This window comes from Leucopleurus acutus (assembly GCF_964270905.1).
Source record: "Leucopleurus acutus genome assembly, chromosome: 2".
NCBI classification, from domain to species: domain Eukaryota; kingdom Metazoa; phylum Chordata; class Mammalia; order Artiodactyla; family Delphinidae; genus Leucopleurus; species Leucopleurus acutus.
The window spans coordinates 137,812,665-137,827,901 of NC_139143.1; the positions used below are offsets into that span (position 1 = coordinate 137,812,665).

At 38.5% G+C, this 15,237-nt stretch overlaps 1 protein-coding gene across 7 annotated transcripts in view; it reads left to right on the forward strand.

The window, feature by feature from the left end:
* Positions 1–15,237, forward strand: part of JAK1 (Janus kinase 1) — a 234,087-nt gene that overhangs the window by 114,583 nt on the left and 104,267 nt on the right. Inside the window, exon 1 of one of the 7 annotated variants that reach the window (XM_082833856.1) lies at positions 1,561–1,642. The exons of the other annotated variants lie outside the window; for them this stretch is intronic. The gene's annotated coding sequence lies outside the window, so the exon portion shown is untranslated. Of the gene's footprint in view, positions 1–1,560; positions 1,643–15,237 lie in introns of those variants that run through there. 7 annotated transcript variants of the gene reach the window in all.

Genomic DNA, 15,237 nt, shown 5'->3' on the forward strand with positions numbered 1-15,237 from the left:
TTGATAGATTTTTAACTCTTGAGTATCCTTTTAGTCCAATAGCTTCCCTGAGTGTGGTTTGTTCTCAAGGTGCTCTGTGAGTAAAGAATTTCATGGTCAGATAAGTTTGGGAATCGCTTGATGTTGCTTAGTTTATCCTTTTCTTGGAGAACTAAAATAAGAAACTATTGAATATTAGCCAACTGTTTTCCAGATATATGACCATGGAGCTACCTTTTCACTTAACGTGTATGAAGTTGAGAAAGAAATACTGTTCTCACTGCTCTTTGCCTTTTCACGCCCACTCCTTACTGCCTTTCTGTAGGTTTCATCTCTGGCTTAGATTGTAGCCCAGTCTCTGAAATCAGGGGGTTTAAATCTTTTTTGTCTTATTGATCCATTTGACAGTCAGTTGAAGCCTCCTTTTCTTGGAATAAAACAGCTTAGACAGTGAAATACGTAAGATTACAAATCATTCACTGATTTGTTAGAGAAGAGCCGTCCTCTTGTTCATTCTCAGTTGCTGCAGCCTGGAAATATTGTATGGTGGGGAGTAGTATGGGCAGTGGAGTTTGGACAGTCTGTGTGGACAGGTTATTTAACTTTCTGTGTCTTAGTTTACTCATCTGTAAAATGAATATAGTAATAGTACGTACTTCATAGGGTTTTATGAGAATAGGTGAGTCCTTATATTCAAAGCACTTAGAACAGTGACTGGTATATATAAGTGCCCAATAAATGTTAGTTGCTATTTCTGTCTTCCCTCCCTCCCTCCCTCCATGGTAATATCATTTTTTATCATCTTACTGCAAAAGATGATTTACGATTCCTGTGAAGTTCATTATTCAGTGATTTTGCATGCATTTCATAGTTAATCCTCAACGAAGGAAAAAAATGCATCTGATAATGCTCCCAGTAATTAACTTTTTGGAGCTCATTAATTTGGAAAATATAGATCATCCTTTTATTAGTGTAGAGCAGGGGTCCCCAGTCCCCAGGCCACGGACCGATATTGGTCTGTGGCCTATTAGGAACCGGGCCGCGCAGCAGGAGGTGAGCAGCGAGCAAGCGAGGCTTTATCTGCCGCTTCCCATCGCTCGCGTTACTGCCTGAACCATCCCCCCCGCCCCCAAGTCCGTAGAAAAATTGTCTTCCACAAAACCGGTCCCTGGTGCCAGAAAGGTTGGGGACTGCTGGTGTAGAGTGTTTGCTTTACTTAAACATTTATTCTCAAAACTTAGTAAATAATTTTAGAGGAAACACTGCAGAAGGAAGTGTGGTTATGTGTGAGTGACTGACTTAGAGGATTTTTATTTTTACTGAGACTTAAATATTTTTTCTTTGAGAGTTTGAGCGGGTAAGAGCATGAGTTTCAGTCATAGCCCTGTGACTTTGGACACGTGACCTAATGGCTTGCCATTTACTATGTACCACCATTTACTTATTTGCAGAAATGAGGCTGGTTATACTTAACTAGGGTTAATTTGAATATTAATGTGATAGCATGCAGAAAACTTTCCTGTGGTAGGTGATCTGTAAATGGTTTCACCTCTTCTCTCTCTTTCCAACGGAGGCAGAAGAGAAATTCCTGTGTAATCTGTTGCTCAGCTCTGATGCTCCTCACTCTGTGGTGGCAAATTTGCCTCTTACCAAGGCTTTCTTGGTAAGCATTTTAAACTTTTCATTATTATTGTTGTTATTGTTGTTGTCATTGTTGATATTTTGTTTGACATGGGTACTATATTCACATGCTTCAGAAAGTAAACCAGTATAACTTAGTACAAATTGAAAAGGCTTGCTCCAGTTTTTGTCACTGTCAGCTTCCTTCCCTGCCCCCTTAAATAACCTCTTTTATGCATTTCTTGTGTCCAGATACAATTAAACACAAGTATATATTCTTCTCTATACAAAATGTAGCATACTCTATATACTATTCTGCACTTTGCTTTTTTCATTTTACAGTATATCCTCCTCTCTTTCTGTATTAGGACCTGGAATGGACCTGGAATATTTCCTTATTCATGTGTGTGTATGTTACATGTATGTATGTACGTATTTATTAGAGCTCCGGCGTGTTCTGTACCATGGTTTACTTAACCAGTCTCCATATTCATGGATATATTATTTGTTTCCATGCTATTATTACTGCAAACAGTGCTTCTTTGTATAACTCATATGTACAAGGTTGGGTAAATTCCCAAGGTCGTTGGGTTAAAAGATAAGTGCATTTATAATTTTTCAAAAATAATTTTTATCAAGATTGTAAATTGGTCTCCACTGGGCTCATACCATTTTGCATACATTGGCATGTATTTTTTTGCACTGCAGACAGCTCTCACCCCATCCTCCATACCATTTTTTGAGCTGCTCTCTTGGCAATGTGGAGGGAGTTGTACAAGTGGAGGAGATCCCATCTCATGTTTCCTAAGTTGTAGTGGGCAGTTCAAGTCTAGTGTTTTCCAACCTGAGTAGTAAGACACAGAGTTATACTGTGGTGTGCGACTAGGCATTCTGCCCATCCTGATCTACTCTTCTTCCTGTCTTGGGATCTGAGGATGGAATGGCTGGTTGTATTGTGTGCCTGATTTACCAAGTAGGTCTGGGGGACAGTCACTTACTCTGTACATAAAATATTATTGGCTGCTGCTCCTTTTTTGGAAGTTATTTTTAAGAAGTTATATTCACTGTTTTTTGCAAAAGTTTTTCTTATTTATTGAAGATTTAGAATCCAGAGAATAGAATAAAAGCCATTTGGAATCCCATAACCGTAGTCAGTATTTTGATGAATATCCTCTCAATTTTATTTGCACATGCCCAACATAAATTGTGTTTATATACTGCATGATGTTTTATAACCTTTCCTTTGTTAGTGAATCATGAATATTGTTCCATCTTCCAATAATTATACATATATATATACACATGTATATATATACATAATTACATATATATATGTGTATATACATATGTTGTTATTTTTTTCAGTGTAGAATTCTGTTAGATGGCTTCACTGTGATTCTGTGTTCCTGGATGAATATTTAAGATTGTTTTGTTAGTCGTTCTAAATAACTTTGTGATGAAGACCCTTGTAGCTAAATCTTGTATATCATCGTTATTTGCTTAGAAGTAGAAAGAACTTCTGGGTCAAAGGACATTTACAGATTGCAGAACTCACGTGATGTTTATATTTCTAAATGAGAGTACTTGCTTTGTCGCATTTAATCAATTTGTGGATATTATAATTTTAAAAAATTTGCCAGTCTATTTGTAAAAAGATGGTAAATCTCTATTTTACTTCATAGATATTTGGTTATTAGTATATTTAAACTTTGTTTTTCATGTTGAGAATTCATGTTTTCTTTGTGGATTGCCTTGTCAAGCCCTTTGTCCATTTTATTATTGGTGTGTTTGTGTTTTTCTTTTTTCTTTTTTTAAAGCTATATGTTAAGAATATTAACTTTTTGTGATACATGGTACAAATATTTTTTTTCAGGTTGTTTGCATATATATTTAGGGTCTTTTTATACAGAAGTTTTATATTTTCATGTACTCATACCTATCAAACATTTCTTTTTTAAAATTTATTTATTTTAGGCTGTATTGCTTCTTCACTGCTGCACGCGGGCTTTCTCCAACTGTGGCGAGTGGGGGCTACTCTTTGTTGTGGTGTGCGGGCCTCGCATTGAGGTGGCCTCTCCTGTTGTGGAGCACGGGCTGTAGGCACACGGGCTTCAGTAGTTGTGGCTCGTGGGCTCAGTAGTTGTGGCTTATGGGCTCCAGAGCGCAGGCTCAGTAGTTGTGGCACACGGGCTCAGTTGCTCCATGGCATGTGGGATCCTCCCGGACCAGGGCTCGAACCTGTGTCCCCTGCATTGGCAGGCAGAGTCTTAACCACTGTGCCACCAGGGAAACCCCAAGGTTTCTACTTTTGATGTCATGTTGGAGAGACCTTTTGACTTCCCTAATTATATAAACATTTATCTCTATTTAGACTTAGTATTAGGTATATTTGACATTTTTAAATGACAGAACACATTTTAGTATGTGGTGTTAGATGAATGCTAGCTTTCTTAATATTTTTTCTAACTGGCCATCCAGTTGTCTCACCACACAAAAAAATTATCATTCTTCCCATCGACTTGAAATCCATGTCTTTAAAACTTGTTCTGTTTTCTTAAACATACTTGAAGATTTATACTAAAACTCTATTAAAAAGACATTAGAGCTCTGGACTGTTTTCAGGCCATTGGTGCCAGGGTGATATTAAGCAGGTAGCTTAACCCTCTCTTTGACTCGATTTCTTCTGTGAAGTCAGGACTGACCTTCAACCAGAGTTGTTAATGAGGATCTGATGAGGTAATGGATATAAATCATGAAGTTCTGTATAGAGAATAAGTGTTTATAATACTACTAATTAGGATGGGGCCAGGTATTCCTGAGGCTCTAGAGCCACACTTAAACTAGTAACACAGCATAATAAAAGGTTACATTTTGTGTTTGGGGCATATTAGAAAAACCAACAAAAGAGCTTCTCTGGCATTTGAGTAAATTCCCTAATGGGAACAAATAGAACCCTATCACTGAAATAAAAAAAAAATTTTTTTTATCTTGATAGGGATTAAATACAGTAATTAATTTCCTTAATGATTAAACATAGAAAGCAAATGTAATGCTACACTTTTCACATTATGATATTCTTCATTTGGTCTTTTTCTTTCTTTTTAAAAAAATTAAGACAGTTACTTTACTTTGAACACGAAAGTGGTATAAGCAACTGTATAGACTCCATGATATGTTCTTCTCCCATTTGCTCCAACCCCAAGATAAAATTTTGGGAGAGGGGCTTCCCTGGTGGCACAGTGGTTGAGAGTCCGCCTGCCGATGCAGGGGACACGGGTTCGTGCGCCGGTCTGGGAAGATCCCACATGCCGCGGAGCGGCTGGGCCCGTGAGCCATGGCCGCTGAGCCTGCACGTCCGGAACCTGTGCTCCGCAACGGGAGAGGCCACAACAGTGAGAGGCCCGCGTACCGCAAAAAAAAAAAAAAAATTTGGGGAGAAAAAATGTATTATATTTGGTTAATTATGTTATCTACTATTACTTGTTCTAAGGCAGGCATGGCATTGACTGATATCTGGCTTAAGGTCTAAGAATCATATTCACATAGAGCATGCTAAGTGGTTGCATTTTGGGAAATGAAACTTCCATTTGGGTTACAGTTGAATGTGTGTGCAAATGAAGAGTTACTGAACCACTATTCTTGATTAATTAAAGAAGATGAATGTGATTTGCCTACATTTCCACAGTTCCTTCCATGTAAACATCAGTTTTGTTGTTCCTTTTACTGAAAAACATTCTGATGAAATAATCTTGCAAAGGAAAGATAATCTAGCTTTGAGTCTACAATAAAAATGCAAAAAGTAAACAATAGTCAATACTTAATTTTCTGCTCAGCTATGTTTAGGACCTTTACAAGTAGTGTATTAGTCTCTAGAGAGCATCACGGTGCTGCCTGTGCCAAAAATTTCATGTACTCTCCTTGAGCATCAAGATGGTCTACCCTGGTTCTCCAGCAGACACAGTGTGAAGCGGTGATAAGTTCCTGCAGGAAGTGTTAGCATGTCTTCTTTCCCCATGAAAGTCAGGATCCACTGTCCTCTTTATCTCTTATACCCAAATATCTGCTTCCCTCTAAGATGTATCAAATTTCATTATTCAGATGTTCTTCATAAAACATCTTAATCTTTTCTTCTAGTTTGGTAGTTTATTTGCATATAGTTATTCTGTTCATCCAGGAGTAATTTCTCTCTTTTTGGATTTTGTCTAATTCTGGATCATTCTCATATTTGTTAGCAACCTGTTTCCAGTAAAAGACACCAAGCTGATATAGTGGCTCTAGGCTGATGGGACTTCAGTTGATTGAGTTTCCACTGGTCCATATACCATATGTTCTCCACCTTCCCTGCCTCACCTGGAGAATTGCCTGCAAATCGTGGGGGATGGGGGTGTGTGTGGAGTGGGGCACTGATGAGACACAGCTCTTCATTTGGTCTTTAGATTCAGACATTGCCAATAAACTTACAGAGTCAGGTACATGGATTCATATTGGGGATTTGATAGTCACTGAGTTTGAGACCATAGGTAAGTCATTTCATGCCTCTGAGCTTTGGTTTCTTCATCTGTAAAATGAAGTGCCTTTGTAGGAGTTTGAATGTAATATCACAGTGCTGAGGCCTCTTTCCAGCACCAATTTCTTGGAAAGGAGGCCAGTTTTTTTACATTCCAACCAAGGGAAATTTGAAATAACTGTTAATTTACTTTACTTAATTTTTTTTGTCTCTAAAATACAAGCCAAATGATCTTCATTTTTACCTTTCACATCTGATTTTTTTTTTTTTTTTTGGTGGTATGCGAGCCTCTCACTGTTGTGGCCTCTCCCGTTGTGGAGCACAGGTCTGGACGCGCAGGCTCAGTGGCCATGGCTCACGGGCCTAGCCGCTCCACGGCATGTGGGATCTTCCCAGACCGGGACACGAACCCGTGTCCCCTGCGCGGCAGGCGGACTCTCAACCACTGCGCCACCAGGGAAGCCCTCATGTTTGATTATTAAGAGAGTAATAAGAATATAAGCCTCAGTGAAGCAGATAAACCTCAGATAAGTCAAATGAAAGAATTTCCAGTAATGTCATTGTGTTCTGTATTTAAAAGTGTTTCAAAGATTAGATCAGAAATAAATGAAAAAGAAATGAAGGAAACAGTAGCAAAGATCAATAAAACTAAAAGCTGGTTCTTTGAGAAGATAAAATTGATAAACCATTAGCCAGACTCATCAAGAAAAAAAGGGAGAAGACACAAATCAATAGAATTAGAAATGAAAAAGGAGAAGTAACAGCTGACACTGCAGAAATACAAAGGATCATGAGAGATTACTACAAGCAACTATATGCCAATAAAATGGACAACCTGGAAGAAATGGACAAGTTCTTAGAAAAGCACAACCTTCCAAGACTGAACCAGGAAGAAATGGAAAACATAAACAGACCAATCACAAGCACTGAAATTGAGACAGTGATTAAAAATCTTCCAACAATCAAAAGCCCAGGACCAGATGGCTTCACAGGCGAATTCTATCAAACATTTAGAGAAGAGCTAACACCTATCCTTCGCAAACCCTTCCAAATTATAGCAGAGGGAGGAACACTCCCAAACTCATTCTGTGAGGCCACCATCTCCCTGATACCAAAACCAGACAAAGATGTCACAAAGAAAGAAAACTACAGGCCAATATCACTGTTGAACATAGAAGCAAAAATCCTCAACAAAATACTAGCAAACAGAATCCAACAGCACATTAAAAGGATCATACACCATGATCAAGTGGGGTTTACCCCAGGAATGCCAGCATCCTTCAATATACACAAATCAGTGTGATACACCATGTTAACAAATTGAATAAAAACCATATGATCAACTCAGTGGATGCAGAAAAAGCTTTCAACAAAATTCAACACCCATTTATGATAAAAACTCTCCAGAAACTAGGCATAGAGGGAACTTTTCTCAATGTAATAAAGGCCATATATGACAAATCCACAGTCAGTATCGTCCTCAATGGTGAAAAACAAACCATTTCCACTAAGATCAGGAACAAGACAAGGTTGCCCACTCTCACCACTATTATTCAACACTGTTTTGGAAGTTTTAGCCACAGCAGTCAGAGAAGAAAAAGAAATAATAAAAGGAATCCAAATCAGAAAAGAAAAAGTAAAGCTGTCACTGTTTACAGATGATATGATACTATACATAGAGTATCCTAAAGATGCTACCAGAAAACTACTAGAGCTAATCAATGAATATGGTAGAGTAGCAGAATACAGAATTAATGCACAGAAATCTCTTGCATTCCTATACACTAATGATGAAAAATTTGAAAGAGAAATTAAGGGAACACTTGCATTTACCATTGCAACAAAAAGAATAAAATACCTAGGAATAAACCTACCTAAGGAGACAAAAGACCTGTATGCAGAAAATTATAAGATACTGATGAAAGAAATTAGAGATGATACAAACAGATGGAGAGATATACCGTGTTTTTGGATTGGAAGAATCAACATTGTGAAAATGACTATACTACCCAAAGCAATCTACAGATTCAATGCAATCCCTGTCAAACTACCAATGGCATTTTTCACAGAACTAGAACAAAAAATTTCACAATTTGTATGGAAACACAAAAGACCCCAAATAGCCAAAGCAATCTTGAGAAAGAAAAATGGAACTGGAGGAATCAGGCTCCTTGACTTCAGACTATACTACAAAGCTACAGTAATCAAGACAGTATGGTACTGACACAGAAACAGAAATATAGATCAGTGGAACAGGATAGAAAGCCCAGAGGTGAACCCATGCACATATGGTCACCTTATTTTTGCTAAAGGAGGCAAGAATATACAATGGAGAAAAGACAGCGTCTTCAATAAGTGGTGCTGGGAAAACTGGACAGCTACATGTAAAAGAATGAAATTAGAACACTCCCTAACACCATACACAAAAATAAACTCAAAATGGATTAGAGACCTAAATGTAAGGCCAGACACTATAAAACTCTTAGAGGAAAACATAGGCAGAACACTCTGTGACATAAATCATAGCAAGATCCTTTTTGACCCACCTTCTAGAGAAAGGGAAATAAAAACAAAAATAAATGAGACCTAATGGAACTTAAAAGCTTTTGCACAGCAAAGGAAACCATAAACAAAACGAAAAGACAACCCTCAGAATGGGAGAAAATATTTGCAAATGAAGCAACTGACAAAGGATTAATCTCCAAAATTTACAAGCAGCTCATGCAGCTCAATATCAAAAAAAAAAAAACAACCCAATCCAAAACTGGGCAGAAGACCTAAATAGACATTTCTCCAAAGAAGATATACAGATTGCCAACCAACACATGAAAAGATGCTCAATGTCACTAATCATTAGAGAAATGCAGCTCAAAACTACGATGAGGTATTACCTCACACCAGAGTGGCCATCATCAAAAGATCTCCAAACAGTAAATGCTGGAGAGGGTGTGGAGAAAAGGGAACCCTCTTGCACTGTTGGTGGGAATGTGAATTGGTACAGCCACTATGGAGAACAGTATGGAGATTCCTTAAAAAACTACAAATAGAGCTATCATATGACTCAGCAATCCCACTACTGGGCGTATACCCTGAGAAAACCATAATTCAAAAAGACTCATGTACCACAATGTTCACTGCAGTTCTATTTACAATAGCCAGGACATGGAAGCAACCTAAGTGTCCATTGACAGATGACTGGGTAAAGAAGATGTGGCACATATGTACAATGGAATATTACTCAGCCATAAAAAGAAACGAAATTGAGTTATTTGTAGTGAGGTGAATGGACCTGTCATATGAGTCTGTCATACAGAGTGAAGTAAGTCATAAGTCAGAAAGGGAAAAACAAATACCGTATGCTAACACATATATGTGGAATCTAAAAAAAAAAAAAAAAATGCTTCTGAAGAACCTAGGGGCAGGACGGGGATAAAGACGCAAACCTACTAGAGAATGGACTTGAGGACACGGGGAGGGGGAAGGGTAAGCTGGGACAAAGTGAAAGCATGGCATGGACATGTATACACTACCAAATGCAAAATTGATAGCTAGTGGGAAGCAGCCACATAGCACAGGGAGATCAGCTCGGTGCTTTGTGACCACCTGGGGGGGGTGGGATAGGGAGGGTGGGAGGGAGGGAGACACAAGAGGGAGGAGATATGGGCATATATATATATATATATATATATGTATAGCTGATTTACTTTGTTATAAAGCAGAAACTAACACACCATTGTTAAGCAATTATACTCCAATAAAGACGTTAAAAAATAAAAAATATTTCCATAGAGTTAAGGAATGATTTTTTTTTTTCAAATATGGATACAAGTTACAGTAAATCCTTGACTCTTCTGAACTCTTAGGGATGAATCATTTTGGGATAACCAAATTTTCCAGATGAGTGAGAATTTATCGTTATAATCGCCATATTTTAAAATTTTTAACTACTTTCATGAGAAAGTTTGAAAATGTATTTGCTGTATTCCTTTGCACTGAGTTAACTGAATACAATTTATTTTTCTTTATTAATCAGGTTCAGTTATGAACATAACTTATGCTAAGTACTGTGCTTGTAGCATGTTTTCAAGTATAAAGCCCTGGGTTTAAATTTAATTTTTTATCAATTATTGACTTTGTTGCCTTGTAACAGTAAATCCCTCTTAACCTCACTTTCCTAATTTTTTAAGAAATTGAGATTGAAAAGCTTGATATAAGGTAGATCTTCTCTAAAGTATTATTGTGATAGGGATGTCTTCCAGGGTCTATTGAGTTGTGTATATATACAACACACACAGTGTATTTGTTTCATACTAACTAGCTTTGGACTAGAATTCTTGCTGTGTTTTCTATAGTTTTTCTGTCACTTTCCCTGTTTTCACTTCTTGAAGCCATCAGGGTGCCTCTAGGGCCTCTTCTCATAGGATTTACAGACTTCTTGGCATCTAGTCATTCTTATTTTATACACAACTCTAAGTGAAAAGGCCTGGCAATATGTAATGTTCATGAATATTTGTGTGAAATTTCTGCAGCATTTCTTTTTGTTGAACTCATATTTTATGTGTGTTCCAAAACAATGCAGCTTAGCACCATTAAAGCATAAAGAGTATGTTGCATACTGGTCTTTATTTAGAAAGGAATAGTATGGAGCCACCCAGTAGTGAGACACATAGTCTAAGTTGTTTTTCTTTTATTTCCTGACCCCCTTTTATTGACTTGTGTGGCATGCATACACTAGTGGTATAATACATCTGAGTTTCACAGTACAGATTGAAACCATGTGATTTTCTGTGAGGTGTTTTTGTTTTGTTATGGGTTTTTTTTGAATTTTATTTATTTATTTATACAGCAGGTTCTTGTTAGTTATCCATTTTATACATATTGGTGTACATAAGTCAATCCCAATCTCCCAATTCATCACACCACCACCTTGTTTTAAGCCTTGTTTGGGGATTATATCCTTGACCTTGACCTTATAGATTACACATCTACTATGTGCCCAACCGTGTGAGTTGGATGGAATTATTCCCAGTTAAAGATGAGGAAACCAAGATTTGGAGAAATTAAGTAACTTTTTTATTTTAAATATGAGTAACTCTTGTCTGATTGCAAAGCTCATGCTTTTACCCGTAAACCATGCTATATGTTAGCTCTGAACTAGTGACTCCAAACTTCTGCAAACTGTGATGCTCTTGTGAACTTGGGGTGAAATTGGGGTGGGGCAGATGTTTGTACTTATTCCCTTTTCCTGTGTAATGAGCAGTAAGCTACCATTTTCTGTGCCCACCTGCATGGTCACTCTTAGAGGTGTGTGTGGTGCTCATATAGGTGTACATTCATGCAGAGAGCTATTGCTCACAGGATCATCTGGCATCCTCCTGCCTCTAGAAAAGAGGACCCATGGCAGCCAGATCAGTGAGCCATGGAACAAGGATATCTTTAGGGCAAAATATGTTATCCCCTTTCAGATAGTGATCTAAACACATGTGAGCCAACAGAGTCCCTATGAAAAGAATCCTGACTGGATCTTCAGCTTAGTTCAATTAATTTAATTATTAAATAAATATTCAGTTCATTATAACATTACATAAGAATGCCAGGGGAGGGCAAGTGCCCATGATTCTGTTCTGGAGTGCTAGGAAGGATGTCCTGAGATAGTATAGTCCTGCCATCTACTTCTGCCCCATCACATCCTTATGTAGACATAAAATATTATGAAGAGAGACTCCATGAGGAAGTGTTAGTTTTTCAGTTTCTCTTGCAATGAACTCTTAGTTTTAGCTGAGAAACATGCAAGTATATGGTCTGGGTTGAGAAAGAGTTTACTTAATAGTTTCATTTAGAGCTAATACTGTTTTGGGCTTTATAAATGGTTCTGGTGTTGAGAGAAGTAGAAAAGATAAATAGTTCTGGTGTTGAGGGAAGTAGAGCAATAAAATCAGGCTGGAACATGGCCATTAAGCCCAAACTAATCAGAACATCCGTGTGCCTTCATATAAGACTGATTGATGATCTTGGTCCAAGCCTTCACTTAGTTCATGTAATAACATGGAATCAAGGGTTCAAATATGTACAAGTGCTTCTGGATAATTTTTTATAACTAGGCTTAGTGTATAGGCCAGAGAAAGATTGTGCTCCTATCCCATTATTAGTGACTGGGCCAATAGTTGAAAAGAGCCTTTCTGTTATTAATGGAAAAACAGGCATAAAATCACACAGTGCATCTAAAAATTTTGATTAAAGTTGTTCTTTACTAAAGGGCCATTTCTATGTCTTTGTATAATTGAACTTAATTTTTTAAAAACTTTGAAATAATTATAGATTGGCAGGAAGTTGCAAATTTAGTACAGAGAGAGCCTGTGTTGTTTAGTTGAACTTTAACATAAGTGATGTGCTTTTCTCTTTAATTTTTAAAGGTTTTAGAATTAGGGAGAAACTTTCTAAGATGAAAGACACTCAGTGTTGGGTCTCTGAAACTTGTGAACTAGTTTTCTGAATAACTTCAGACACAATGAGAATAATGGCTGAAATCCAGATGGCTGTGGTCACAGCTGTGTCTGTGTCAGATACATGAAGTGGTTCCCTGGAAGCCAGAAGCACCTTTAGCAGGAGAAAAATGCTGTGGAGTTCTCTGGTCACTCCAACTTGAGCCTCTTGAGCCTTTAAGCTTCCTGTAAGTGCTTGGGATTTTGCAAATAGTACTAGTAGTTCTGGAGTTACAGTTGTCAAAGTAACAGGTGATGGCTGGAAGCCAGCTTGGCACCCAGTCAGCTCCCCAAATAGCTGAGGTTGCTCAACCTTCACAAGGTCCTGCAGACCAAACTGGGTCCTGCAGACCAAACCCTTCCCCCAACATTTTTAAAAAACAGTCATTTGAAGGATTTTCTCTAAAAGGCCTGAGCTGCTTCAGGCACTCAGGATGAGTTAAAAATGCACGGCTTTATGTTCTTATTCATACCTATTTGATTTAACCGTATGAAATTGCCATTCTTGTAGGTTTAAAAAAAAAAAGTCCAATGTTGGAGGTTTTATACAGGTAAACCTAATGTTTTGTGCTGTCACACTGAAAATTCTTATGGTTGTGGAATAACATGTTTCCAGGGAACACATTGTCTCAACCTCCTTATTTATAAAGGAAATACAGCATTTACTGTTTGTAAGATTAACTAACTTAATCCTCTTAACAATCATGAGGTAGGTCCTAGTATTTTCCCTGCTTTTAAGATCGCTGCTAGTGAGTAGTGGAGCTGGGTTCATACCCAGGCAGTCTAGTCATGAAGCTGTACTGCTTCTCAGCACTTCTATTTGGCTCCACCTCCCCAGACATACTTGTGAAAGTCCTGGGTGTCTGGGCAGCTGATGGGCAAGTACATAGGTGTCTCTTTTTGACTTCATGGGAAAAAAGAACTTAATTTTCCCCTGAAAATGAATTAAGTCTTCTACAGTACAAGAGTTTTTGAGACTTAACAAGGATACTTTTGCAGTCTTTAGGCCTCTGGAGTTGAGGGTAAGGGTAGAGACTTGTTGGCCCTAATAATGAAAGTATAGATGATTATTGTCTTGGGAGAGGAGGGCTAATGTTTGTTTGGTAGAATCCATTCCAGGCTTGAAATCCTGTAGTTCTCTAATAAACCCCTGCCTCTCCTCTGTGTTGCTTAATGTCTTTGATCTTAGACATGAAAGGAAAAGAAGTGACTCAGCTGCGAGGGAGTTTAATTTAGGAATTGCTCATTGGCCTCTTGCTTGCCTTGTCCCGTATTGATATTGGTGGAGCAAGGCTTGGGGCTAGGAGATTAGGCCCCATGGGAGCTGTGTGAAGTGGGGAGGGGAGGGGTGTGTCCTTGGACCATCTTCTTCTGGGGCAGCTGTCCTAGGTGTTGAGACACACACCTATTCTATTAGATCGGTTCTGGGATGGTCCTACTGGATCCTATCTAGTCACACTCAAGCCTTTCCTGATTTATTTGTATACCAGTTATGGTTCTGACATCTATTGAATAAAATTGTAAAGGCTCATACAGTGGTTTTCCAGGGACTTTCCCTTTTTTTCTCCCTTAGCATTAGAGATGAGCCATTGTGGTTGTAGGCTGTTCTGTCATCAACGTCTCAGGTATTCTATCAGAACAGGAAAGGCTGGACAAGCAGCAAGTGACTGCCAGGGACCCAGATGACTTCCCATTCAGACTGAGTAGGAGGGAGACACCTGTTGTTGGAGACGTGGTTTAAAATGGACTATGATCAGTCTTCCTTGTTGCATCCTCTGATGAACAGAGGAAGGAAAAGCTTAGAAATATATTTTGTAAGTATTTTTAAGGTATTTTTCAACACCTTCCAAGTTTGGTGTTTTAGTTTGGTCACAGTGGTTATGAGATTGAAAACTAGTTTAATTTGTTTGGTGGTGTCCTCCCCCAAGATGTCAGCTGCGTGTGTATTCTCATTCCCATTTCTAGAGGGCAATCAAGGGAGAAGAAGCTCCCTCAATCCTGTTTTGGAATAAGGGAGAGGTGTGTATCCCCATGGCTAGGATCTGATTGGTCTTCAAGTTGGTTTTCGTAAGTTGATTATCACTCTTCCTGCGAACTGCTATGGCCCTGGGGTCTCTGGATGGTCCTGCATGTGTCATTCATTCGTCTACTGAGTGCCTACTATGTTCTAAGCACTGACTGTGAGAAATAAGAATGAATAAACACAGCCTCAGCCCCTAGTTATAGTGTGGTGGGTGATATTTACACACAAAAAAGCAAGCTAAGGTTGTAATTAACATGTTTAACGGAATACTGTGGGAGCACAGAGAAGAGAGCGACTCTGGAGGACTTCACAGGAAGAGGAGGCATTTGAACTGGACTTTCAGAGAATGAACCAGAATTCTTCAGTTCTGATGGGAACTGCTCTCAGAAAAATCTCAGGAGGACAGAGCGTTAGGAACAGTCAGGGTTGAGGGGGCACTTTGGGGATCCATGATCCAAGGTCCGTACCCCTCTTGTTTTGTAACTGGAATGCCAAGCTATCCCTTTACTGTTTTTTTCTTTATTGTTCTATGAATTCATCTTCATCAATCACTGCAACTTCTATTTGCAATGATGCCAGGTACCGCCAATGAGAAAACCTAGTCTTTATTGCCTGGTTCCCCTGCT